At 43.2% G+C, this 25,349-nt stretch overlaps 2 pseudogenes; both read right to left on the minus strand.

The window, feature by feature from the left end:
* Positions 1-15,875: 15,875 nt before the first annotated feature.
* LOC141178045 (U2 spliceosomal RNA) lies at positions 15,876-15,993 on the minus strand (annotated as a pseudogene).
* An 850-nt stretch (positions 15,994-16,843) lies between these two features.
* On the minus strand, positions 16,844-16,939 carry LOC141178057 (U2 spliceosomal RNA; annotated as a pseudogene).
* Between the last annotated feature and the right edge of the window lie 8,410 nt (positions 16,940-25,349).

The following is a 25,349-nucleotide window of genomic DNA, read 5'->3' on the forward strand; positions in this document are numbered from 1 at the left end:
ATAAAAATATGGGAGGAAGAGAAACCAATCACAAACTAAAATGTTTTTATACAAATGCACAAAGCATGGGCAACAAACAAGGAGAATTGGAACTACTAATGCAGGAAAAGGAATATGATGTCATTGGAATCACTGAAACTTGGTGGGACGATACACATGATTGGAATAAAAGGCTAAAAGGATACAACTTATTTGCAAGAAACAGACTTGATAAACGAGGAGGAGGTGTTGTACTGTATGTTAGAAAAGCGTATATCTGCACAGAGATTGAAGCTTCAGAGACTGGGAGTTCTGTGGAAACTGTTTGGGTAAGAATACAAGGAGAGAACAACGGAAAGGACACCATTGTAGGCATTTACTACAGGCCACCTGGGCAAGCTGAAGATATGGATGAACTCTTTATGTATCAAATGACCAAGTTCTCCAAAAAATATGACGTAGTGGTCATGGGAGATTTCAACTATCCAGACATTTGTTGGGAATCTCTCTCAAGTAAAACTAACAGGTCAAGCAAATTCTTATCCTCTCTTGCTGACAACTTTATCTTCCAAAAGGTAGGGGAGAAAACAAGGGGATCTGCTACTTTGGATCTAATCCTTATAAACAGGGAGGAAATGGTTGAGGAGGTAAAGGTGGCTGGGACCCTAGGAGGCAGCGATCATGCTATTATAGAATTTTGGATAACTAGAGGAGGAAGACATGTGAAGACTCAAACTTCAAGGTTAGATTTTAGAAAGGCAGATTTTAAGAGACTCAGAAAGAGAATAGGAGGGATCCAATGGCTGGATGTCCTTAAGGACAAAAATGTCCAGGAAGGATGGGAAATTTTTAAAAATGAGATTCTCAAAGCACAATCGTTAACAATCCCGAAAAGTAGGAAGAATGGGAAGCATTTAAGGAAACCAGGATGGATGAACACAGAACTTAAACACATGCTAAAAAGAAAGAAAGAAATGTTTATTAAATGGAAAGAGGGAGGCATATCTAAAGAAGATTATAATGCAGTCTGCAGATCCTGTAGGGCACGTATCAGGTTAGCTAAAGCTGACAATGAATTAAGGCTTGCAAGAGATGTCAGAAGCAATAAAAAAGGATTTTGGGGGTATGTCAAAAGTAAAAGAAAAGTCAAAGATGCTATAGGATTTTTACAGGATGAAAATGGAGAAATGGTAAGAGAGGATGTTGAGAAGGCCGAACTTTTTAATTCCTATTTTGCATCTGTTTTCTCTCAGAAAGAAAATGTAACATCAACTGATCTTCACTGTCCATTTAAAGGAATAGAGGAATCCAAGTTATCAGTAAACAGAAAGATTGTGAGGGAATATTTAGCTAACATAAATGAGTTCAAGTCTCCAGGTCCAGATGAATTACACCCCAGAGTACTGAAGGAGATTGTAGAAGAAATTTTAGAACCACTCTCCATAATCTTTGAAAATTCTTGGAGAACAGGAGAAGTCCCAGAAGACTGGAGAAGAGCAAATGTTGTTCCTATCTTCAAAAAGGGGAAGAAGGTGGACCCAGGGAACTATAGGCCGGTGAGTCTGACTTCTATACCAGGAAAGATCTTTGAACAAATTATTAAACAACATGTATGTAAGTACATGGATAAGAATGAAGTGATTAACCAGAGTCAGCATGGGTTTGTAACTAACAAGTCATGTCAGACTAACTTAATTTCCTTCTATGACAGAATCACTGACTGGGTGGATCAGGGAAATGCTGTAGATATAGTATATCTTGACTTCAGCAAAGCATTTGACAAAGTATCTCACATCATCCTTATTGAAAAAATGACCAAGTATGCAATGGACCAGGCAACTGTTAGGTGGATTCATAACTGGCTTAGTGATCGGACTCAAAGGGTGGTTGTAAATGGCTTCACATCCAGCTGGATGAATGTCTCAAGTGGGGTACCACAGGGCTCCGTCCTGGGACCTGTATTGTTCAACATCTTTATCAATGATTTAGATGAAGGAATTGAGGGTAAACTGATTAAATTTGCTGATGACACAAAGCTAGGAGGGATAGCTAATACTAGAGAAGAGAGAGAGAGGATTCAAAAAGACCTAAATAAACTGGAGCAGTGGGCAGCAACCAACAGAATGGTTTTTAACAGGGAAAAATGCAAAGTACTACATCTGGGCAATAAAAATGAAAAAAGCATATACAGAATGGGAGGAATAGAGCTAAGCAACAGTACATGTGAAAAAGACTTAGGTATACTAATAGATCATAGACTGAACATGAGTCAACAGTGTGATGCAGCAGCAAAAAAGGCAAATACAATTCTGGGATGTATTAACAGAAGCATACAGTCTAGATCACGTGAAGTCATTATCGGTCTTTACTCCTCTTTGGTCAGACCTCATCTGGAATACTGTGTACAGTTTTCGGCACCACATTTTAAAAAAGACATAGACAAACTGGAGCAAGTTCAGAGAAGAGCGACCAGAATGGTGACTGGTCTGCAAACCATGTCCTATGAGGAACGGTTGCAGGATTTGGGAATGTTTAGCTTGCAAAAAAGAAGACTGAGAGGAGACTTAATAGCTGTCTACAAATATGTCAAGGGCTGTCACATTGTAGAAGGATCATCTTTATTCTCATTTGCACAAGGAAAGACTAGAAGCAATGGGATGAAACTAAATGGGAGGAGACACATATTAGATATTAGAAAAAACTTTTTGACAGTTAGGGTGATTAATGAGTGGAACAGGCTGCCACGAGAGGTGGTGAGTTCCCCTTCAATGGACGTCTTCAAACAGAGGCTGGACAGACATCTGTCTGAGATGATCTAGTGAATCCTGCTTTGAGCAGGGGGTTGGACCAGATGACCCAGGAGGTCCCTTCCAACTCTACCATTCTATGATTCTATGATTCTATGATTTTTGCACATGTGAATTACGAGAAGTCCTCACGAGTAAGTCAGATGTGTACGGCAAAGCTTCATAGAGGAGGGAGACTCCAAGTTCACTGCTGAACATCTGCTCTCCATGTTTCGTTGCGATCTACCAGTGTCTCCGTAAGATTTGGCCATTCTCTACTGTTATATGCAAGAGTGTGCCAATTTTCCAAAGGAACAAGGAGATTGAGTAGCTCAACAGCCTCTTGCCACTGATCGGCAAACAAATTTGGAGAAAATAATTGGACAAAGCCTGAAGGACGCGGTAATGCAGGGCTGTGTTCTGGGGGATCGATGAAGACCTAAGAAGCATGATCTGTGCTGAACAGTATGGATGGTAATCCAAAGCCTCCATAACCAAGCTTGGCGTGGAAGGTACTCGGGAAATAGGAGTGTGAGTTGGGGGTCTCCCAGTGGTAATACAGTTGGAATCACTGCCTTATTAATACAACGGGGAACTGTTTTTATTTCAATTAACAATTTAAAGGGGTTGTCCGAAACCAACACTGATTTAATCCTAAATCTCTATTTAATTTAATAATCGACCGTATTTTTTGGACTATAAGACGCACTTTTTTCCTCAAATTTTGGAGGAAAATGGGGGGTGCGTCTTATAGTCCAAATGTTGGGGGGGATGTGTATATGTATATGTATGTGTGTGTATATATATATATATTATAGGGAGCTGTAGCGGTGGAGGAGCGGGGCACAGGAGGCAGCGGCCGCCCGCTGCAGCCTACACTGTCCCCGCTGCTAAAGAAAATGAATATTCACTGCTCCTTAATAGCGGCACACAGTGTAGCCGCGCTGCGGCTCCAGCTGCTGCCAGAATCGCCTGTGCCCGCTGTTAAAGGCCATGAATATTCAACCTCTCTCCACGCCCATGGGCGTGGGGAGGGGGTGAATATTCATGCCTTTTAATAAGCGGGCACACGCTATAGCCCGGCAGCAGCAGGAGCCGCAGCGCGGCTAAGCTGTGTGTCGGCTATGAAGGAGAGTGAAGTCCCTGCTCCCCGCGCACACAGACCCGGCATGGTGAGCAGTGACTTCCGGCAGCTGATCTCTCCATGTGAGCCGCGCATGGCAGTGACGTCATGCGCGGCTCACGTGGCGAGATCAGTGCGGGCAGACAGGAAAGAGAAGAAAGGTGAGTATGAGTGTTTATTTTTTTTTTATGTGCAGCCTGATGGGGATTAGGGGGGCCATGCATACTAGGGTATGGATGAGGGGGCCGTGCATACCTGGACGGGGATGATGACCGCCGTGCATACCTGGACGGGGATGATGACCGCCGTGCATACCTGGACGGGGATGATGACCGCCGTGCATACCTGGACGGGGATGATGACCGCGTATAAAAGGAAGGGGGTTGGGCATATGTACCAGGATAGGGGATATTGTCAGAATTGGGTATTACCCCTATACCAGTGTCAGCAGAAGACCCCTTCCTCCTTAAAAGCGCATCATGAACACATTTTTTGCTTAATTTTTTTTTTTTTTTATTTTCCTCCTCTAAAACCTAGGTGCATCTTATGGTCCGGTGCGTCTTATAGTCCGAAAAATATGGTAATTGCTTTTCTAATATACTTTAATTAAAAGTTAATCTAAATTTATCTAACTGGGGTGTGTGTGTGTGTATACATTTGTTTTTTTTTTACCAACTTCCTGTTTGATAACATTTAGTTTGAAAATCCCCAGTGCATCCTGGGATATGAAGACGGACGTGATCAGGAGCAGAGGCTGCGGTCCCTGCTGCTGCCTCTTTCCCCACCCTGAATGAAGCGTCATCAGTGATGCCTGTTTCAGGGGCTGGGCTAGTCCCTGCTACTCTGCGCATGTGTCGGTTGTCAATTCTAACTCTCAGTGGCTCAGCAGGATCTTGTCACTGTGCAATATTCTTTTTAATGCGCAGCGTCAGGGATTCCTCAGACTACACCGGGGAGATCACGCAATATCTCACCCTGCCATCACTGTGTCACGGATTTCGTCCGGAATCGCGAGCACGCGATCCAGATTACTCGACAGTTCAGCAGTTTTTGGGGATTGCGAATCTCAAGAATGCTACCTCCCGGAAGCTAAAATACAATAAATGAGGGGCCCGGTGAAGAAAGCCATAGCAAATTCGGTCATGTCCCTTGGAGGTGCAATGTACCTGTTGGGTACCCTGATATCGTGGGTTCTGTGAGCACAATACCATTCCAGGGTTTTACAGTAGGATCTGCTACATAATGAAGTTTCTCTTAAGGGGCACTTGGAAGGGAAGATGTCCTTATCACCCCGGTCAGTAAAATCTTTATAGAGGTTAGGCTCATCCTGCCAACAATCTCGAGGGGTTCCCTGGGTACTTGGGGTCACTAGCACAATTACCACAGATGCGAGTCCCAGAGGGTGGGGAGCCCAGGGGACCTGGTCAGATATCGAAAAGGGTCTCTCCTCCAATGCAAAAGAACTTCTGGCGGTCCGAGCTCTGCTGTGCCTGTTTGGGGTGAAGTTCAGGTCCTAGGAGGCATCGACTATGCAGCCTGCACAGCAGATCACAGCCCGGGCACCGCGTCTCCGGGTAAATCTCCACCTTGTGAGTTGCTTCTTGTGCAGCAGCCCCATGCAAGTTGCTCCGCTCTCCTCGGCCAGCTCCTGCTGAAGACTGAGCTCCTCTGCCCAATCTAGGAGCTCAATAGCCCTGATCACGTCAGTGGTAGCCCAGCAATGCTGGATCAGATTTACAAATGGCAAACTAATCAGCCCTAGGCATTTCTAATATGTGCAGAGCAGGCGACATAAGTCTGACCGGTGTCCTCATAGACCTTTCCTCAGCTGGAGTCTAATAGGAGCAGTAAGATGGCCGTCATGGGGTCCATTGTTAGATCTCGGCTGCCATAGGAACTCATCGGCACCATGATCGCGCCTCCCTCTCCTGTCTAAAGTGCCTAAATGCTGTGGAAGCCCCCTACTGTGTCATACAGTGGATTAAACTGCCAGGGTCAGGGTTGGCTCCACACTGTGGGGAGCTGAGGCAGGAGCAGGACTGTGTTATACAGCCACACTTCTGCCGCAGATCTTGTAAGAGCCCTGACAGGACCTGTTTGATGATAATGTGTCCTATAGAGCAGGACTGCCCTGTACATATTCACCACTAGCTGGGAACCAGTTACTTACAAGGTCTAGTTTCGGATGTGTTTCCAGGATCTGTAGTTATCAGCATTTTATCCTTTAGGCCGAGTTATAATATCACTGTAACACTCTCGCCCTGTACCTGTATCCCTGCCCTGTGTGCTGCACAAAATTATATAACAAAGTGTGTGTGTGTACACAGATATCTATCTCCTGAATGGAATTACTGCTAGATCTCCTGTACATAGAAATATGAGGTTCTTAGCGCACATTTTGAGCAAATTGTGCGAGCCCATCTGCCAACGTCAAGGCGACCTCTTCAGATGGGTCCCTACACTAACACTACACTAATTTAGTAACTGGGACTAGTTTTTTGTATTATTATTACCACCATTTTTACTATTTATTATTATTGCAATAATGCAATTAATTGTAACTGTTATAACACTAATTAAAAAAATTTAATTCAATTTTTTTTTATTATACTTGTGATTCTAATAATGGTATTACTAAAATCCCTTTGCCTAAAGCTGTTGATCCAGAAGTAGGCAAAAACCCCACCTAACGCCAATATGTTTCCTAGGGGAAAAAATTCCTTCTTGACCTATGGAAAAGGCGATCAGTCCTAGGACCCTGGATCAAACCTAATAATATTATTACAAGTTATATAATATTACGCTAATTATTGTACTACTGGAGTTATTTTAATTTGTTTTTATAAATCTAACTATTTGAGATGGTTATACTTAACATTGTGCTATCTTATTACAGTATTATTCTTCTTTCCTATCACTACTAATACTGCCCTATACCTACAGTGTTGATCCAGAAGAAGGCAAAAAACCCAGGACACCTTCAGCCAATTTGTGTTACAGGGGAAAAAGTCCTTCTTGACCCCGAGAAAAGACGATCAGTCCTAGAACCCTGGATCAAACCTAATTATGTTACTAGTTATGTAATTACTATTACTGTACTAAATGTACTTCTACAGTTTTTAATATAATTTTTTTTATATATTTTGTCTTATGTCCTGCTTTCTTATTAAAGTACTACTCTAATTTTTCTATAACTATTTAATATTACAGTATTGATTGAACTACGTCTATAATTATTTTTATTTACTCTTTGTTCTTTCTATAGATATAACTAGTTTATATTTATTATTAATAATAATAACCTGCTATCTTATTACGGGGTATTATTCTTCTTTCCTATTACTACTAATACTACCCTATACCTACAGTGTTGATCCAAAAGAAGGCAAAAACCTCAGGACACCTTCAGTCAATTTGTGTCACAGCGGAAAAATTCCTTCTTGACCCCGAGAAAAGGCGATCAGTCCTAGAACCCTGGATCACACTGTTATTCTACCTACTACTATTACTACTGTTATTTTATTACTTTCTTACTATTATCACTAGTAGTATTACTCAAATTACACTAATACTGATATACTACCTCTAGATTACTACTATCCTGCTATTATTACTTTGGTGGATTTCTACTTACCAGCCGGTATTGCCGTATGATGATATCGGCAGAGAGGTCCCAGCAGGATGGTCCACATGGTGTTCCTCTTTCCTCTCAAATACCTTTTGATGTAACGGCAGATGTTGTTCTGCTTCTTCCTTTATGTTGTAGGATCGATTGTTCTGTCCTCTTCTGTCCTCTTCTGTCCTCTTCTGTCCTCTTCTGTCCTCTTCTGTCCTCTTCTGTCCTCTTCTGTCCTCTTCTGTCCTCTTCTGTCCTCTTCTGTCCTCTTCTGTCCTCTTCTGTCCTCTTCTGTCCTCTTCTGTCCTCTTCTGTCCTCTTCTGTCCTCTTCTCAGGAAACGCAACCCTCAACTGACAGAGTGCCATTACTGACCTCATCCCGCTAAGTAAAACTGTTTTTCCTGTTTTACACAGAATGCAGACTACCGTGCAGCAACCTATACTCCTGAGGGGCCGCAGGAAACTGGAGTGAATAATGTCCTCCTCTTCCTTTGGATTACGCTTATGCCGTGTTCTCACTGGTGCTATTGGCTTCCATTGGAGATTTAAGCTTTTTGGTATTTTTGATGCTGTATAGTTAGTCACAAAGTTACCTGAGACGTAATAAATAGCATTAAAGCTGCAGTAATTTTTTTATGTACACTGCTCAAAAAATAAAGGGAAGACTTAAACAACAGAATATAACGCCAAGTAAATCAAACTTCTGTGAAATCAAACTGTCCACTTAGGAAACAACACTGATTGACAATCAATTTCACATGCTGTTGTACAAATGGAATAGACAATAGATGGAAATTATTGGCAATTATCAAGACACCCTCAATAAAGGAGTGGTTCTGCAGGTGGGGACCACAGACCACATCTCAGTACCAATGCTTTCTGGCTGATGTTTTGGTCACTTTTCAATGTTGGTTGTGCTTTCACACTCGTGGTAGCATGAGACGGACTCTACAACCCACAGAAGATGCTCAGGTAGTGCAGCTCATCCAAGATGGCTCATCAGTGAGAGCTGTGGCAACGAGGTTTGCTGTATCTCAGCGTAGTGTCCAGAGGCTGGAGACGCTACCAGGAGACAGGCCAGTACACCAGGAGACATGGAGGGGGCCGTAGGAGGGCAACAACCAGCAGCAGGACCGCTACCTCCGCCTTTGTGCAAGGAGGAACAGGAGGAGCACTGCCAGAGCCCTGCAAAATGACCTCCTGCAGGCCACAAATGATCCTCCTTAAGACTGTCAGAAGGAGCTCACTGATAGATTCTCAGTTAGCTAATTTTGCAGCCAGGAATAGACAGTGCAGCACAGATGCTACAGAAGGCAACATTTTCAATGAAACTCAATTACAGAAATCAATTTTAGCCCCAAATACTTGCATTAAAGTAAAAAAAACAAATGACCCCAAATCTGGACAACCGCTTTAACTCCTTACCAACATCTGCCATACATGTATGGTATAAGTCAGTAGCGGGTGTATGGAGCAGAGTCAGCTCGCCCCGTACATGGCAGATAATGGCTGTGACAAACAACCAGGACCTGCCTCTAAGAGCTGCGAGTGGAGAGAAGATCTGCCCACCGCTGTTAACCTGTTCAGTGCTGCTGTCAATCTCTAACAGCAGCATTAACAGCGCGCCGACATTGGGACGCATCGTTCCATGCGCCCACCGGCGCTCCAGTGACGCGATCACAGGGCGCCGATGGACTGCTATGACATCCGGGGGTCTGCTGAAGCCTCCGTGCCTGTCATCATAAAGCTTCATTTGGGCTGTAAAGAAGACCGTGATTTTGCTATATGGAGCATTACTGTGGTATCGCTGTATATAGCACAAGCAATCAGATAATGTATACAAATGCAGTGAAAATATATAAAAAAAAAAAAAAGTTTAAAATATTAAAACCCCACACGTTCAACTCACCTCCCACTAAAAATAAAGATAATAAAAATATACACATTTGTGGTATGGTCTCTTTCAGAGAAATACAATCTATCCAAATATAAAAAACAAATGATCAGTGAACACAGAAAAAAATTCAAAAAGACAAAATTGCATTTTTTTAGTTCGCCACAATACTACAGAAAATCCTGTAAGAAGCGATGACCATGACATATGTGTCCCAAAATGTTATCAATAAAGTCCTCTTGCCCTTCAAAAAATAAGCCCCCACACAGCTCCATCAACCCGAAAAACGAAAATGTTACGGGTCTCAGAAAAAATGGTGACACCATAAAAAAAAGTTTTTTTCTTTTGCCAAAACTATTGGAGAAGTTTGGTTTTGCTGTAATCACACTGAGGAGTAGGATCCTATCACCAGGTCATTTTTACCACACTATGTACGCCGTTAAAACCCTTCCCAGAAAAACAGTGTCAGGCTTTTTTTTTCCTCGCACTTTTACTGCACTTGGACTTTTTTCCCGTTTTCTAGTACTATGTGGTAAATGAATGGTGGGATTTATAAGTACCGCTCATCCTGCAAAATAACAAGACCTCACACTATGTGGACAGACATGAAAAAGTTATAGCCCTTGGAAAAAGCCAAGGAAAAAACAGAAAAAAACCATCAATTGGTTCTGTTGGGAAGGGGTAAAGCTGAAGAAACGCATGTAACAGCAGAATATGGAGGAAGGTGAGATATCACAGGCTGGTGGATACTACCTGCTCCATCGCTGGCAGAGTAACCCATCCCCATGGTGGCCGCTGAGATCTTCTCTTGTAGAAACGGATCCAAAATCTATAAAACATGGGGAACAGTCAGCAGAGGGTTTGGTGATTGGCTCATATTGGCGATATACCCAGGGGCATTACTGGGCACAGGGAAGATTGGGAATGAATAGGATTGGCTGTTAGATATGTGATCTCTTCAATTAAAGGGGATGTCTAGTTGGAACAAGTTCTCACTGATCTCTGGATAGGTGATGACTCTTAGATCGGTGGGTTTGGCCGCTATGACCCAATCAGCAGAACAGCACTTATAGATAGAAGTGAGCGAAGTGCAAATGTTCAACCGCCGGTCCGTTCATTCTCTATGGGGGGCGCTGTACTCAGCTTTCTCCTGCATAGAGAATGAATGGATCGGTGGTCCGGGGAGGTACTAGCAGGGATTAGTTGGGTTCCCAGCAGATCTAGAAGTTGTCACTTATCATGTGTTGGGGAATAATGACTTCTCCTCTGATAAATGTGCTGATTCCTGTCAGTTGTGGTCGCTGAGTGCGTGTGATGGGATGTGGCTCCGTCCGTTATATTATATCACGTCTTATACCTATAATCTCGCTGATCGCAGGTGTCTGTCTTCACACTCAGATGAGATGGAACAAACTGACCATATAGAACTTTTTTTTTTTTTCTTCAAATTCAAACCGAGCAATCCTATTGGCTGAGTATGAATGCAGTTACCATGGTGACAGAAGTAGCTGCAGATTTAAAGGGACAAGATACTAATATTGTACTAAAGTGTATTTTATTATATACTTCACATAACTGACTGGGTACACCTTGGTGCTGGTGGGATGGCTTTTTTTTTTTTTAATCAAAAACCATGTTTACTAAGTACCCTATATTATATATATTTCCTATTGCTTTTTACTTACTTATAGCAGGGTATATGTTCATATTGTTTCTATCCTAAGTTTGTCTATTTTCTAATAGATGGTGGCAAACTTCTTCCTCACCTTTGAAGCACAGCTTTCAATTATTCCTATTGTAAACGAGGTAAAAAGCTTCGAGCCGAGCACGATCAGACTCCTTCAGTCCCGCAGCAGGTAAATCTGTGAACATCGCCGGCACTCCTGCTGTTCCTAGTACCGATCCCTCTGAGCGGCTGAGCAGTAATGAAGGCTGGATTCACCCCAAACTTGCTCGTCTTTTTTTTCGATTTCCAGTTCTGGTAATTAGTTATACACATGTGTATATCCAGTGGTCAACTCAAAACCTATGTATGGAAAATCAATTGTTTGCTGTATGCATCTCATTTGTAGGATGCACACTATTCATTTCAATATGGAGCGGAGTAGGAGGAGACTTTCATTACTGTTCCCTTTACTTCCTCCCTGCTGATAGGAAAGGCCATGCTGTTTGCTTGTGTCCTGTGATTACAGCAGCCTGCAACAGTTTTCAGCGTGCACTCCCCGGCTCAGGCATCAAGCTGTAAATGATAACATTAAAACGCTGCTACCCCTTTGTTAGTCACTTTTTTATCTTCTTCCCCTTCTACGAATGCTATAGTCCGTTATTCTAGAACTGCTCTGAAAATGGTTCTCTCTGGAGTGTTGGGATTTGGGTTTAGGGTGGGTTATGGGAATTGAAGTTCAGATACTTTGTTCATATTTTTACTATGGAATTACTATGTCGTGTATGTTATTTGAAAGATGGAATATTTGTAGTTTGAGTTTTTCAATAAAAATTATTTGATTAAAAAAATATGAAATTAAAATTCCTCTGTTCTTGAGAAAGCATAGGATTTTACTAAGAGGTAAATTGCACGTTCCTTGTTTTCCAGGCGCTTTACATTTTTGCTAGTTTTGTGCGATTACACAATCCCTTTTATAGGCCAGTGCCAGTTGTACATCTCTCCCTAAACTCTTGTTCACACTATATTTTATGCCAGTTTTATTATATGGTTTCTAGATGTTGTCCAGCTTTGATAAATAATTAGTATTTATACTTTTGTTTTTAGATAGACTTGAAGAATGCAGATCCGGAAAGGGTGGAGAAACAAATTGAGAAGATGTTTGACGTTCCCGCTAGTGACTGTATCCGGGTACGATGCGCTCCAGATCAAAATCATTCCTGTAGGCAAATTTAACTCCACTGTCTGCACCTTGTCTTTTTATTTTTTTCTACAAAATGTGGCTGGAAAAGGGGCAATGTAGCGAGGAATTGACATCAATTTTTGGTGTTAAAAAAAAGCAAAAACCTTTTGTGACGCATCATTTTTGCGCAAAAATGTGCAGCTTCCTATTTTACAGCACTCTTGTAACTTTTAGAAATTGGGCTTGGTAAGCCACACAGGTCTAAGAACGACGGGTGACGTTAAAAGTGGATAAAGATACACGGTGGCTCAGTGGTTAGCATTGTTGTTTTGCAGCACTGGGATCCTGGGTTCTAATCCCACCAAGGACGACATCTGCAAGAAGTTTGTATGTTCTCCCCGTGTTTGCGTGGGTTTCCTCCGGGTTCTCCGGTTTTCTCCCACACTCCAAAGACATACTGATAGGGAATGTAGATTGTGAGCCCCGATGGGGGCAGTGATGATAATGTCTGTAAAGTGCTGTGAAATTAATGGCGCTATATAAGTGAGTAAAATAAATAAAGATAGATGGAAGTGCTACATAAACATTTATCAAACATCGTGCAACACTTTGATACATTTGGCACAAATAATGGTAACACAACCACAAGCAAAACTGACCTGAGAAAGTCCCTTTATGATACATTTTTCAGAAAGAATTTGAAAGATTTAAAGCGTTAGAAATGAAGAAGATTATCCAATATCACCGAAAAAGGAAAAGTCTCCAGATGTCTTTATGCCAGATGCCGGTCTGTGTCCATACCTAAAGAAGAGCTGTCAGAAGAATGGGAAAGGAATCCTTTAGTAAACATAAATATCCATTGGGGTTTTAGGTGTTAAAAAAATGATCATATGGAAGATTTTGTGATCTGCGGTTACATGATTGTAATAACAACATTAAAGCCCCATTCAGATGTACAGGTTTTATCCATGAGAAACTGAGCAGAACGATATATAGGTTTGTGGGAGAAGATTCAGTATAAATTGTAATTTATTCATTAGATTTGAGAGTCCTCAGTGGTTGATACCTTTAATGGCTAACTGAAAAGATGGTAACAAATTGCAAGCTTTCCAGACTACTCCGGCTTCTTCATCAGGCAGACCTGAGACCTGAGTAGTCTGGAAAGCCTGCAATTTGTTACCTTTTAATGGCTAATGGAAAAGATGGTATCAACCACTGAGGACTCTCAAATCTAAATACTCTTCTATCTACTGGCTAATACGGTACAAAGATAGATGTTTTTCCTGTATCAATTTATTCAGTGGAATCCTGCTGTTTGTACAGATGAGTCCAGTGGGCGGTCCTACTAGTGATTGACAGCTATCTTTGCCTGCATGGTCATACAGGGAACTGTCAATCACTTAGTAGGACCGCCCACTGGACTAGTGTACATACGGCAGGACTTTTCACTGCATAAAATGCCAGTTTTGCTGACTCTCTTCCCACAGATATGTCTATCCGTCTGATCAACTTCTCTGCTCTACAACACCCCCTACAGATCTTATACCATTTCAGCATGACAGGTTCCTTTAATCACCTGCAGATCACATAAGTAGCCATGTTCTGTGTGGCTTACGGAGGGGCTTGATTGCTTGTCAGCTTCAAACAGGTTTCATTTCTTCTGATTCGTTGTAGCCGAGTTCTAAACTGTATTAAGAAATTCATTTCTCTGTTTATTTCTATTAGATGTCGGGGAAGCTTGGAACAAATGTGGAAAGTGTTCTTCAAGAAGTTGTCAGGAGGCTTCCACCGTGAGTACGGACTAATGCGGCTCTATCCATCTTCTCTTTATTAAAGGGAACCTGTCACCTTGGAAAATGCTATGTACCTGCAGGTATAGGGTTAATCTGCAGATAAATATTGTTACAATGCTGCCCTGCCGCCTTATTGATAGTGTAGGTACCGGGAGAAAATTAACTTCTTTCCTCCCTGCAGCCGCCGGCCTTCACTCATCGTTGTGCACGGAGCGGCTACAGTCTTGGATCACAGCACCGCTCGCTATACCAGGGGCGACGGCTGTAAACCCGGCCCGGATTTTGATTGACAGCTTGCTCTGCACAGATGCGCTGCAGAACCACTTAGAATCTGAGTGAAGGAGTAGTATGTTCACAGATAGAGAATATGGCTCATCCACGTGCAGATCTGCTCCACGTCCGATTACATATTTGTGGGAGAAACCCTAGTGGCAGCCTCATATTTCTGACATGGATCCTCTAGCACTATTTGTGAAACTGCGGCTCCCAGCATAACTTGATGAGAGACCGTCAGTCTGCTGGGATCTGTAGTTTCACTACAGCAGGAGTGTCACAAGCTGCGGACCTCTGCTCACCAGCACTGGTCGGCATTTTCAGCACGTGAACGTACGCTATGCTTTCTGGAGACACAAGGGTGTAGATCATTTTATCAAACCCTTGACTGTAAGTTTGAACCCTAAGTGGATTATATTGTTCCCACAGTTTCAGTTTTGGACCATTTAAGGGGAATTTAAAGGGTTCTGGCCACTGATTTTCCTTAAAGGGGATCAGTATCCCTGTATGTCTTTGTATATACTTGATAAAGACCTATAACAGGTCGAAACGTTATGTGATGGCGAAATAAACTTTATCTTTTGGAATTCATCACCCCGGACTGAACGCTGTTTACTTACCTTTATCCCCTTTAACAGGATGTCTTATTCTTGTGTTTTAGTCCCAAGATTGAAAAGGGCAGCCCTCTTAAAGCCCTGCTGTTTGACTCCACGTTTGATCACTACAGAGGCGTCGTAGCAGCATCGCCCTGTGTGGAGGTGACGTGTGTAAAGGCAATAAAATCGTGTCTGCCCACTCTGGCAAGTGCTATGAAGTCAATGAGGTTGGCATACTGACCCCAGAGGAAGTGCCAGCCGAAAAACTAAGTTTTTTTTTAATAATTTTATTAGCCTTTCCCTCTGTCTTCACCAATCAGCCCTCTGTATTGATGATCAGATCAAAGATGTAGACAGGGATTGTCTCACGCTGCATCTCCTTCCTGATTGTATCACTGAGAAGACAGAAGCTGCCCCAACCCATTCTCCAAGAAATGCAGAACCCAATGCATCTGCTGTCCGTGATCCGCTTATTGTCAGAGGACATCATTAGGGACTGCATTTTCTCATTGCTTAAGAAATTGTTGGGGGATCCTGCTAATTGCTGAATAATAAAACTGCAGCACCGCTCCATTTAAAGCAGTGTTTCCCAAACTCCAGTCCTCATGGCCCCCAACAGGTCAGGTTTTCAGGATTTCCTCAGTATTACACATGTGATGAAAGTATCATCAAGGAATCAGGAATTCTCTCACCTGTGCAATACTATGGAAATCCTGAAGACATGACCTGTGGGGGGCCGTGAGGACTGAAGTTTGGGAAACACTGATTTTAAAGGGACTGTCAGCACAGAATGACTGTTGAAACCAAGTACAAGCGCTCCGTGGATCACGACGTGGGCCAATCCTTTATATACACCTTCCCACCTGCTTGTTTTACCTCTGTCTCCTTCCTTCTCTGGTTCTATGAAGCCAGAGCTGTCAATCAAAGAAGAGGAGGGTGTGGATAGAGGGAAAACAAGCAGCCGGGAAGATAGATAGATAGTTAGATAGATAACATTGCAATGCAATATATTGGTAAAAGCTAAGCACATATACTAAATGAGAACAGATACTACACTTGATGTTAGCCAAAAGGCCGAGAAGCGATAACCTGAATTCGTTTTGGCCTATGACTGCACCCTGGCTTCAAGAAGGCACCCATTGTAGGGATAGGGACAAAGACTCCCCTTAGGAGGACATGTTGTTCATCAATAGTCACCTTAAAACCCACAACTTTACTGCTTGTTGCAGCTGCAGCCCACACATGCATTTTTAATCTGCATGAGTCTGCCTATTTTCAAACATTCTCCCCTCCCCCCAATGTCCCATGCACCTGCAGACAAGGGGATGGGGAGAGGATAACTAATTAGTGAACAAACAAGCAGCGGTCCACCTTCTTCCTAGTCTGCAGGCTCCCTGCAGACTGTAGCTGACTGCAGCAGCACAGCCAGATAAAGGCCAGGAGCCCATTATGACACGTGCAATGATGTTCCATTCTTCCATTCTTGCATTATTCCATTGTTCCATTGTCCCATTCTCTTGCATTATTCCATTGTTCCATTCACTCATTACATCTATTGCAAGCAATCTATCTGCCTGGGTGAAAACCAATAGGATGCTCTGATTGACAGACATAGGTAGCACTTTAAAACAACATCTCAGACCAAACTTTTTTTTATCTTTTTTTCATCCACAGATAGAAAATTAAAAAAGTCAGTGCTCCACCAGAGGGAGCCAGCATTTCACTAAAGAAATCGTAACGGCCCACACATTTTTTTTAAATGCGTGGTACTCAGCAACACCCACCTGATGGGACAGTTGAATTAAAAGAGTAGCAGCTGATAACAAGGCCACTGACTAGGTATATGGTGTATGTGCAACGGGGTAGCAAAGGACAAATGCATTATTGCAGCTTATCTCAGGAAGGAAGGGGTAGATAGATAGATAGATAGATAACATTACATTACAATACAATATATTGGTAAAAGCAAAGCACATATACTAAATGAGAACAGATACTACACTTGATGTTAGCCAAAAGGCCAAGAAGAGATAACCTGAATTGGTTTTGGCCTATGACTGCACCCTGGCTTCAAGAATGCACCCATTGTAGGGATAGGGACAAAGACTCCCCTTAGGAGGACATGTTGTTCATCAATAGACATCTTAAAACCGACAACTTTACTGCTTGTTGCAGCTGCAGCCCACGCATGCATTTTTAATCTGCATGAGTCTGCCTATTTTCAAACATTCTCCCCTCCCCCCCAATGTCCCATGCACCTGCAGACAAGGGGATGGGGAGAGGATAACTAATTAGTGAACAAACAAGCAGCGGTCGACCTTCTTCCTAGTCTACAGGCTCCCTGCAGACAGTAGCTGACTGCCGAAGCACAGCCAGATAAAGGCTAGGAGCCCATTATGACATGTGCAATGATGTTCCATTCTTCCATTCTAGCATTATTCCATTGTTCCATTGTCCCATTCTCTTGCATTATTCCATTGTTCCATTCACTCATTACATCTATTGCAAGCAATCTATCTGCCTGGGTGAAAACCAATAGGATGCTCTGATTGACAGACATAGGTAGCACTTTAAAACAACATCTCAGACCAAACTTTTTTTTATCTTTTTTTCATCCATAGATAGAAAATTAAAGAAGTCAGTGCTCCACCAGAGGGAGCCAGCATTTCACTAAAGAAATCGCAACGGCCCCACATTTTTTTTAAATGCGTGGTACTCAGCAACACCCACCTGATGGGACAGTTGAATTAAAAGAGTAGCAGCTGATAACAAGGCCACTGACTAGGTATATGGTGTATGTGCAAAGGTGTAGCAAAGGACAAATGCATTATTGCAGCTTATCTCAGAAAGGAAGGGATAGAAAGATAGATAGATTGGATGGATGGATGGAGGGGCATATACACCTACCCAGGATGGATGGATGAATGGAAAAGCATATACATCTACCCAGGATGGATGGCTGGAGGGGCATTTACACCTACCCAGGATGGATGGATGCAGGGGCATAAACACCTACCCAGGATGCATGGATGGACGCATGGGGCTGAAGGGGGGTCAGGATGGACACATGGGGACATGGATGGACGCATGGGGCTGAAGGGGGGTCAGGATGGACACGTGGGGACATGGATGGACGCATGGAGCTGAAGGGGGGGCAGGCTGGACATGTGGGGACATGGATGGACGCATGGGACTGAAGGGGGGGCAGGATGGACATGTGGGGACCTGGATGGATGCATGGGGCTGAAGGGGGGGCAGGCTGGACACGTGGGTACCTGGATGGATGCATGGGGCTGAAGGGGGGGCAGGCTGGACATGTGGGGACCTGGATGGATGCATGGGGCTGAAGGGGGGGCAGGCTGGACACGTGGGTACCTGGATGGATGCATGGGGCTGAAGGGGGGGCAGGCTGGACACGTGGCGACCTGGATGGACGCATGAGGCTGAAGGGGGGGCAGGCTGGACACGTGGGGACCTGGATGGACGCATGGGGCTGAAGCGGGGCAGGCTGGACACGTGGGGACCTGGATGGACGCATGGGGCTGAAGGGGGGGGCAGACTGGACACGTGGGACCTGGATGGACGCATGGGGCTGAAGGGGGGGCAGGCTGGACACGTGGGGACCTGGATGGACGCATGGAGGTGAAGGGGGGCAAGCTGGACACGTGGGGACCTGGATGGACGCATGGAGGTGAAGGGGGGCAAGCTGGACACGTGGGGACCTGGATAGATATATGGGGTGGGGTGGGATGCATATATGGGGGGCTAGGATGGATATATATAAATCAAAACTGTTATATATATATGATATAGATATAGATATATGGGACAGAATGGATATATGAAGGGGGGCAGGCTGGACACATGGAGGCCAGGATGGATATATAGGAGGGGCATGGGTTGCAAAGGATGCTCACCAGAGGGATATATTCCTGAAAAGGAGTCAATCATAATCAGTGTCCCGGGATTACGGCTACAAAAATGAATTAAAGGGTTATTCCCATCTTCATAGATATTGTAAAAACCTGCACTTTTGCAATTTACTGCTTCTTGACATTTGCAGCCGTTCTTGAGATATTAAGACTTTTCTTTTGTTTACAGATCGTTGCCTAGGAGACCGACCACCGCTGCTGTCTCGATAGTAACCACTGTGCTAAAGTTGGCTGGGATTGGGAGGTAACAGCGCGCTCCAGCAAACCTGGCCCAGATTACTGATATATCCATTATATGATGCATCTACCTTAAAAGCCTTGATTTGCTCGGTGATGGCAGAACACATGAGAACTATGCGGCTTTCCTTCTTTTCCTCGTCCACCGAATCCTTATCTTCAGACAGTGTCCGGTGTTGAGCCGCCTTTTTCTTCTCCTCTTCTAACGTCTTCTGCTTCTGCTGAAACAGTTTCATCATCTTGTAGACCTCTCGGAAGAATTCATCCACTTCGGCTTCCATGCTTTCTCCGTTCAGGTCAAGGAAAGCGCCGTCGATCCACCTGGAAGCGTGAGATTTTTCAAGACATATTTTGATAAATTTCATGTTTTTAGCTCATCTATTACTGTTTATTCTGCTTTTTTTCTCTTCTACATCTATGGCTATGGTTGTCCCATAAATAATGTTTAATCACCTATCCACAAGGTTGTTGATAAATGTCTGATCACTGGGAGTCCGACTGCTGCAGCCTCCAGCAGTTTTGAAAGCGGTGGTCCTAGATACAGCTTTGTGAATGAAGCATGTGTGCATCTATGGGAGTGATGGCTATGCATGCGCATGACTGCTCCCATAGACATGAATGGAGCACTGGCTATGCATGCGCACGATCACTCCATTCACACAGCAGACTTTGGAACCTCTGTCCTCAGGATTACTGGAGGACCCCTACCGATCATACATTTATCTCCTATTTTGCAGAAGGGATTGTCCGGCCTTGGGGTACAAGTCTACAGTCTATGTAACTGCAGACTTTTAAATTCTTCACTGCGAGGATTTTCCGGTGCCGGGAACGGGCTGTTATGTGACCACAAGTATGTGATTTGCATACTTCAGACCACATTCCGACTAGACGTGTCTGGCTCCACTCAATGTGCTTGCATTGAGCAAGGCCGGATATGTCTAGTTGGGATGTGACCGTATATATGCAAATCACATACTTGCTGTCACACGCCTGTGCTCCCGATGCTGGAGAATCCTTATAACGCGCACAGTACACATGCTGTGAGGATTCACATGTCTGCAGTCACATGGAGTGACTGCAGACTTGTGCCCCAAGGCCGGACAGCCCTTTAATAACACATAATCCCCTTGTAATATATGCAAGACTTTTGGCGCTTGGTTATTTCCAGGACCGAAGAACAGTGATGGGGACAGAACGATTGGTTATTAGATATACTTTGTCCCTATAACGTTACAAGGGGCGAAGTGCTGTAGATAAAGATGATTTTTGCTGCCATAAATGATTCGTTCCCAACGAATTAGTGTTTTGCTTGTTCATCGGGTGATTACTGGCACATTTACACGGGCTGATAATTGGGAATGATCATCAGCTTGTTTAAATGCGCCATTTACTCTCCACTTCAGATCACGTCTGGTGTTAATAAATAACGGCATGCCAAGAGTTAACTCAGAATTCCCCAATGGGGTGCACATACTTTTTTTCAGTTTTTTGCCATTTGTAAATCAGTGCAAAAAGTTTCTGGTAAGGTTCGATGTTGACTTTTGAAGAATCCAGCTGAGGGTATGTTGTAAGGTCCCATTTATACAGCGCTTCTTCTTTGTTAATATAAGCCACCGCCTCCTCTGCGTCTGCTATTCGCTTCTGTACAGTCCTCACATCTGTCACTTACTGAAACCAGGCACAATAAACACAGATAAGTAAAGGGTTAACCGGACTGCCTCCATTAAAGAAAATGAGTTAGACATTCACAAGTTACAGTATGAGACTGACTTCTCACCGGTGAACTTTACTTCTCATTTGCAGAATACAGACTCCTATATGCTCCACTTTATAGACAGCTGATGTCAGAGTTGTAACTTTCAGGCCTTTCAGGTCTATTGGACACAAATCGTTTCAGGCCTATTGGACGCAACGCGTTTCAGGCCTACTGGACGCAATGCGTTTCAGGCCTATTGGACGCAACGCATTTCAGGCCTATTGGACGCAATGCATTTCAGGCCTATTGGACGCAATGCATTTCAGGACTATTGGACGCAATGCATTTCAGGCCTATTGGACGCAATGTATTTCAGGCCTATTGGACGCAACGATTTTCAGGCCTATTGGACGCAACGATTTTTAGGCCTATTGGACGCAACGCGTTTCAGGCCTATTGGAACAACTCGTTTCAGGCCTATTGGACGCAATGCGTTTCAGGCCTATTGGACGCAACGTGTTTCAGGCCTATTGGACGCAATGCGTTTCAGGCCTATTGGATGCAACGCGTTTCAGGCCTAGTGGACGCTTTCATACGCCAGTGCTCAGGTGTGACGACTGCCTCTGACCTGCCTTTGTTTGACTGCACTTCAGGTTAAGCACTAGGGACTGCCTCTATAAAGACTGTTCTGGCTGATAATGGTGGTCAGTCGGGTTTATGTTTTTTTCATAGTTTTTTTTTGCATAGCAAAAATAATGCTGCAGTCAAGGGCGTAACTACAGTGCGTGCAGGGGTTGCAGTTGCATCTGGAGCTAAGGGGGGCTCAAAAGGTCTCTTTGACTCATATGAGAAGATCACTACTATTAAAGACCTGCAATAGTTGGGGGCCCTAATGGAGATTTTGCATTGAAGCTTCAGGTTACACTATTGGCTGTAGTCTCAATATTCTTGATTCTTGCCTTTAAAAAGGGATAGAAACCCCCCCAAAAGAAACAACATAAAAAAAGCCTAATGCAACTCCAAACCGGAGTTAGGGAGCATTTTATAACTACTTCCCAGGAACGCTCGTTTAAGGATAATTGTGCAGTATAAATAGGCTGCCAATCACCGACGAATGGCCAAACACTTGATCGTCGGGTGAAATGATCTTTTGTGTTGCACAAAAAAATTATCGTTCACGACAACCATGATGCGTTTTGGGTAAAAAGGATCTGTACAAATATGAAAAGAGTCTTAAAGTAATGAAAATAAGAAGAGGGAAAACTATAACACAGCCTGTGACTATCATACCTGCTGCATCATATCCAGCTCAGAGTACTCTGCAAATTCTTCCATCCGACGCAAAAGTTTCTCCAGTTCCAGCATAAGTTTCTCTCTTTTCCCCAGCAGCTCGCCCTCTCCTTTACACTTGGCATTTTCAATCAGCTTTTAGAAAGGAACAGTTATCAAAAAACGCTCCCAGAGCGCCCCGTTTAATTACCTGGACACTGCAGGGGGCTGCTGCTTCATTGGGGCTGGCACCCGAGACCCCATTTTCAGAAATGAGCCCACATACCTGGCCATTTTCATCAAACACTGGGTTGATATTTTTTGGCCACAGTAACACTGTTGAGTTCAGGATGATATCTTCAGGTACAAATAAATGAACATCTAGAAGATAACTCATCCTCCGCTGACACTCCTAAAATTAAAAAAATGAAACTCACTATGTATTAATGTATCTAGCATCTACAATCACAGGGGTTGCACCAATTATATTTTTTCCAAAAACTTAGGTTATAAAATTATACTGATGCTCCACAACTCCAGTTCCCTCCATCAGTTTGTGTTCTTCCTGCTCTATGTGGACATGTGATTTCTGTAGCCAATCACTGGCTGTAGCAGGTTACCACCGTAGTCACTGATAGGCTGCAGCAATCACATGATCATGTTGGGGATCTGATCACTGAAACCTGGAGGGGGACTGGTAAGTATAGCTAGTATGACATGACCTATATATGGAAAAATACATATTAACCAGGACACAAGAAATATCGGAATAATCCTATATATTATGTTTTACACTAATTATACCCAGGGACGTAAGTACAGCAATTCGGGACTTTAGCTCTACCAGGGTTTTATTCTTTGCCTGCTCCACAAGCGCAATCTCCTCTATTACATCTTCATTAGTTTCAGGAGCCTTTAACGCTTGTTCCTTGATTTTCTCAAATTCCATGCAGATCCTAAGCGAAGCAAAGATTATTACACACAGGGGCATCTCACTAAATTAGAATATCATCAAAAAGTTACTTTATTTCAGTTTTCAGTACAAAAATTGAAACTCCTATATTATATAGAGTCATTACACACAGAGGGATCTATTTCAAGTGTTTATTTCTGTTAATGTTGATGATTATGGCTTACAGCCGATGAAAACACAACAGTCATTATCTCAGTAAATTAGAATACTTTATAACAACAGATTGAAAAATGTTTTTAAAATCTGAAATGTTGGCCTACTGAAATGTCTGTTCAGTAAATGCACTCAGTACTTGGTCGGGGCTCCTTTTGCATCAATTACTGCATCAATGCGGCAATGTGGCATGGAGGCGATCAGTCTGTGGCACTGCTGAGGTGTTATGGAAGCCCAGGTTGCTTTGATAGCAGCCATCAGCTCGTCTGCATTGTTGGGTCTGATGTCTCTCATCTTCCTCTTGACAATACCCTATAGATTCTCTATAATAGATTCTCTATGGGGTTAAGGTCAGGCGAGTTTACTGGCCAATCAAGCACAGTGATACTGTTGTGTGTAAACCAGGTATTGGTACTTTTGGCAGTGTGGACAGGGGCCAAGTCCTGCTGGAGAATGACATTTCCATCTCCAAAAAGCTTGTCAGCAGAGGGAAGCATGAAGTGCTGTAAAATGTCCTGGTAGATGGCTGCGCTGACTTTGGTCTTGATAAAACACAGTGGACCTACACCAGCAGATGACATGGCTCCCCAAACCATCACTGATTGTGGAAACTTCACACAAGACCTCAAGCAGCTTGGATTGTGGCCTCTCCACTCTTCCTCCAGACTCTGGGACCTTGATTTCCAAATGAAAATTGGAACTCTGGGACCTTGTGGAGTGTGTCAATGACTGCCTTCTGGACATCTGTCAAGTCAGCAGTCTTCCCAATGATTGTGGAGCCTACTGAAACAGACTAAGGGACCTTTTTAAAAGCTTAGGAAGCCTTTGCAGGTGTATTTGTTAATTATTTTAATTTACTGAGATAATGACTTTTGTGTTTCCATTGGCTGTAAGCCATAATCAACAACATTAACAGAAATAAACACTTGAAATATATCACTCTGTTTGTAATGACTCTATATAATATATGAATTTAAATTTTTGTACTGAAGAAATGAAAAAAATTAACTTTTTGATGATATTCTAATTTAGTGAGATGCACCTGTATATTATATACTGGAATGTGATGATATTTTATGGTATCATAAGTAAAGTAATGTGAGATTCTTAACTTTTACTGTAGCATCAGCATCTATAACTCACTGTATGAAATCATAGCAGAAGTAACACTTGACCTCGACCCCAAGGGCCCCTGAACGGCACATGGCAGCTAGAGGCCCATTACAGATTATTTTTTTCTATTGTGAAACCTCCTTGAATCCAGGATTTTACTCACTCTTCATTCTCCAATCTGTGATTTGTCACCAGTCTATCTAGTAATATATTTGCAAAACTTTTTGCTTTGTCAGCCAGGCCTTGCTTTAAGTCATCGTAGTCGAGGTGTACCATGGTGAAGTAAGCGCGGGTGGGCAGTCCCATGATATCTCTGGCCAGGGTGTGAAATTCTTCTATAAACTGGAATACAAATATAAATCAGTCTCGTTTACCCTTGAGATTTCTGATTTGACCCTCAATTATTATCGGACACGTTGCACCCCTCGCTCTGTAGGACTTAGGACAGTATTGATTCTAATGGGAATGGTAAGAAAATGATTCCTGCAACTTAGTCCTCGTTGCTGCGTCCACCCGACTACAGCTGTGATCAGCTTATTGTCAAGGGACCCTTCAAACGAACCAAAGGGGGTCCCCGTAAAGTGAACCTGTTAGGTCCTTCAGGCATGCCAAATTCCTGCATTGACATCCACGGTATATATCTGGCAAAAATGTTTCTACCTTAAAAGACTAAACTTTTTATGTGCCGGCTGTCATATGCAAATTGGTCATGTGAAATTAAGTATTATACACCTGTCTTGGGTATCCGAGCTCTGCTTCCTTCACTTCGGTCTGCTGCCCCGTGTTGTGCTCCACGTCAGGTTTTACAGGTTGTCCTGTGTAGCTCAGTGACATAATCTCCTAAATCCTATTTATGGACCATTAGGACACACACCTGGGTCTTAGGATTGAGTTTTTAGACTTTTGTTTGGTGTGCTCCACCTTCTGCGTTAACTTTCTTCCATTCCTACTGGGTTACGCTACATCCATCCTGCAGCTCCCAAGATTCCTGAGTGCCAATTCCTTGCTGCTCATGTGCCTTCCTGCTTGCCACACCAACACCCGGGGTCCGTGTGCCCACCCAGACCCG

The sequence above is a fragment of the Phyllobates terribilis genome, unplaced genomic scaffold (assembly GCF_046119375.1).
Source record: "Phyllobates terribilis strain yellow unplaced genomic scaffold, ASM4611937v1 Scaffold_27__1_contigs__length_16484149, whole genome shotgun sequence".
NCBI lineage: Eukaryota > Metazoa > Chordata > Amphibia > Anura > Dendrobatidae > Phyllobates > Phyllobates terribilis.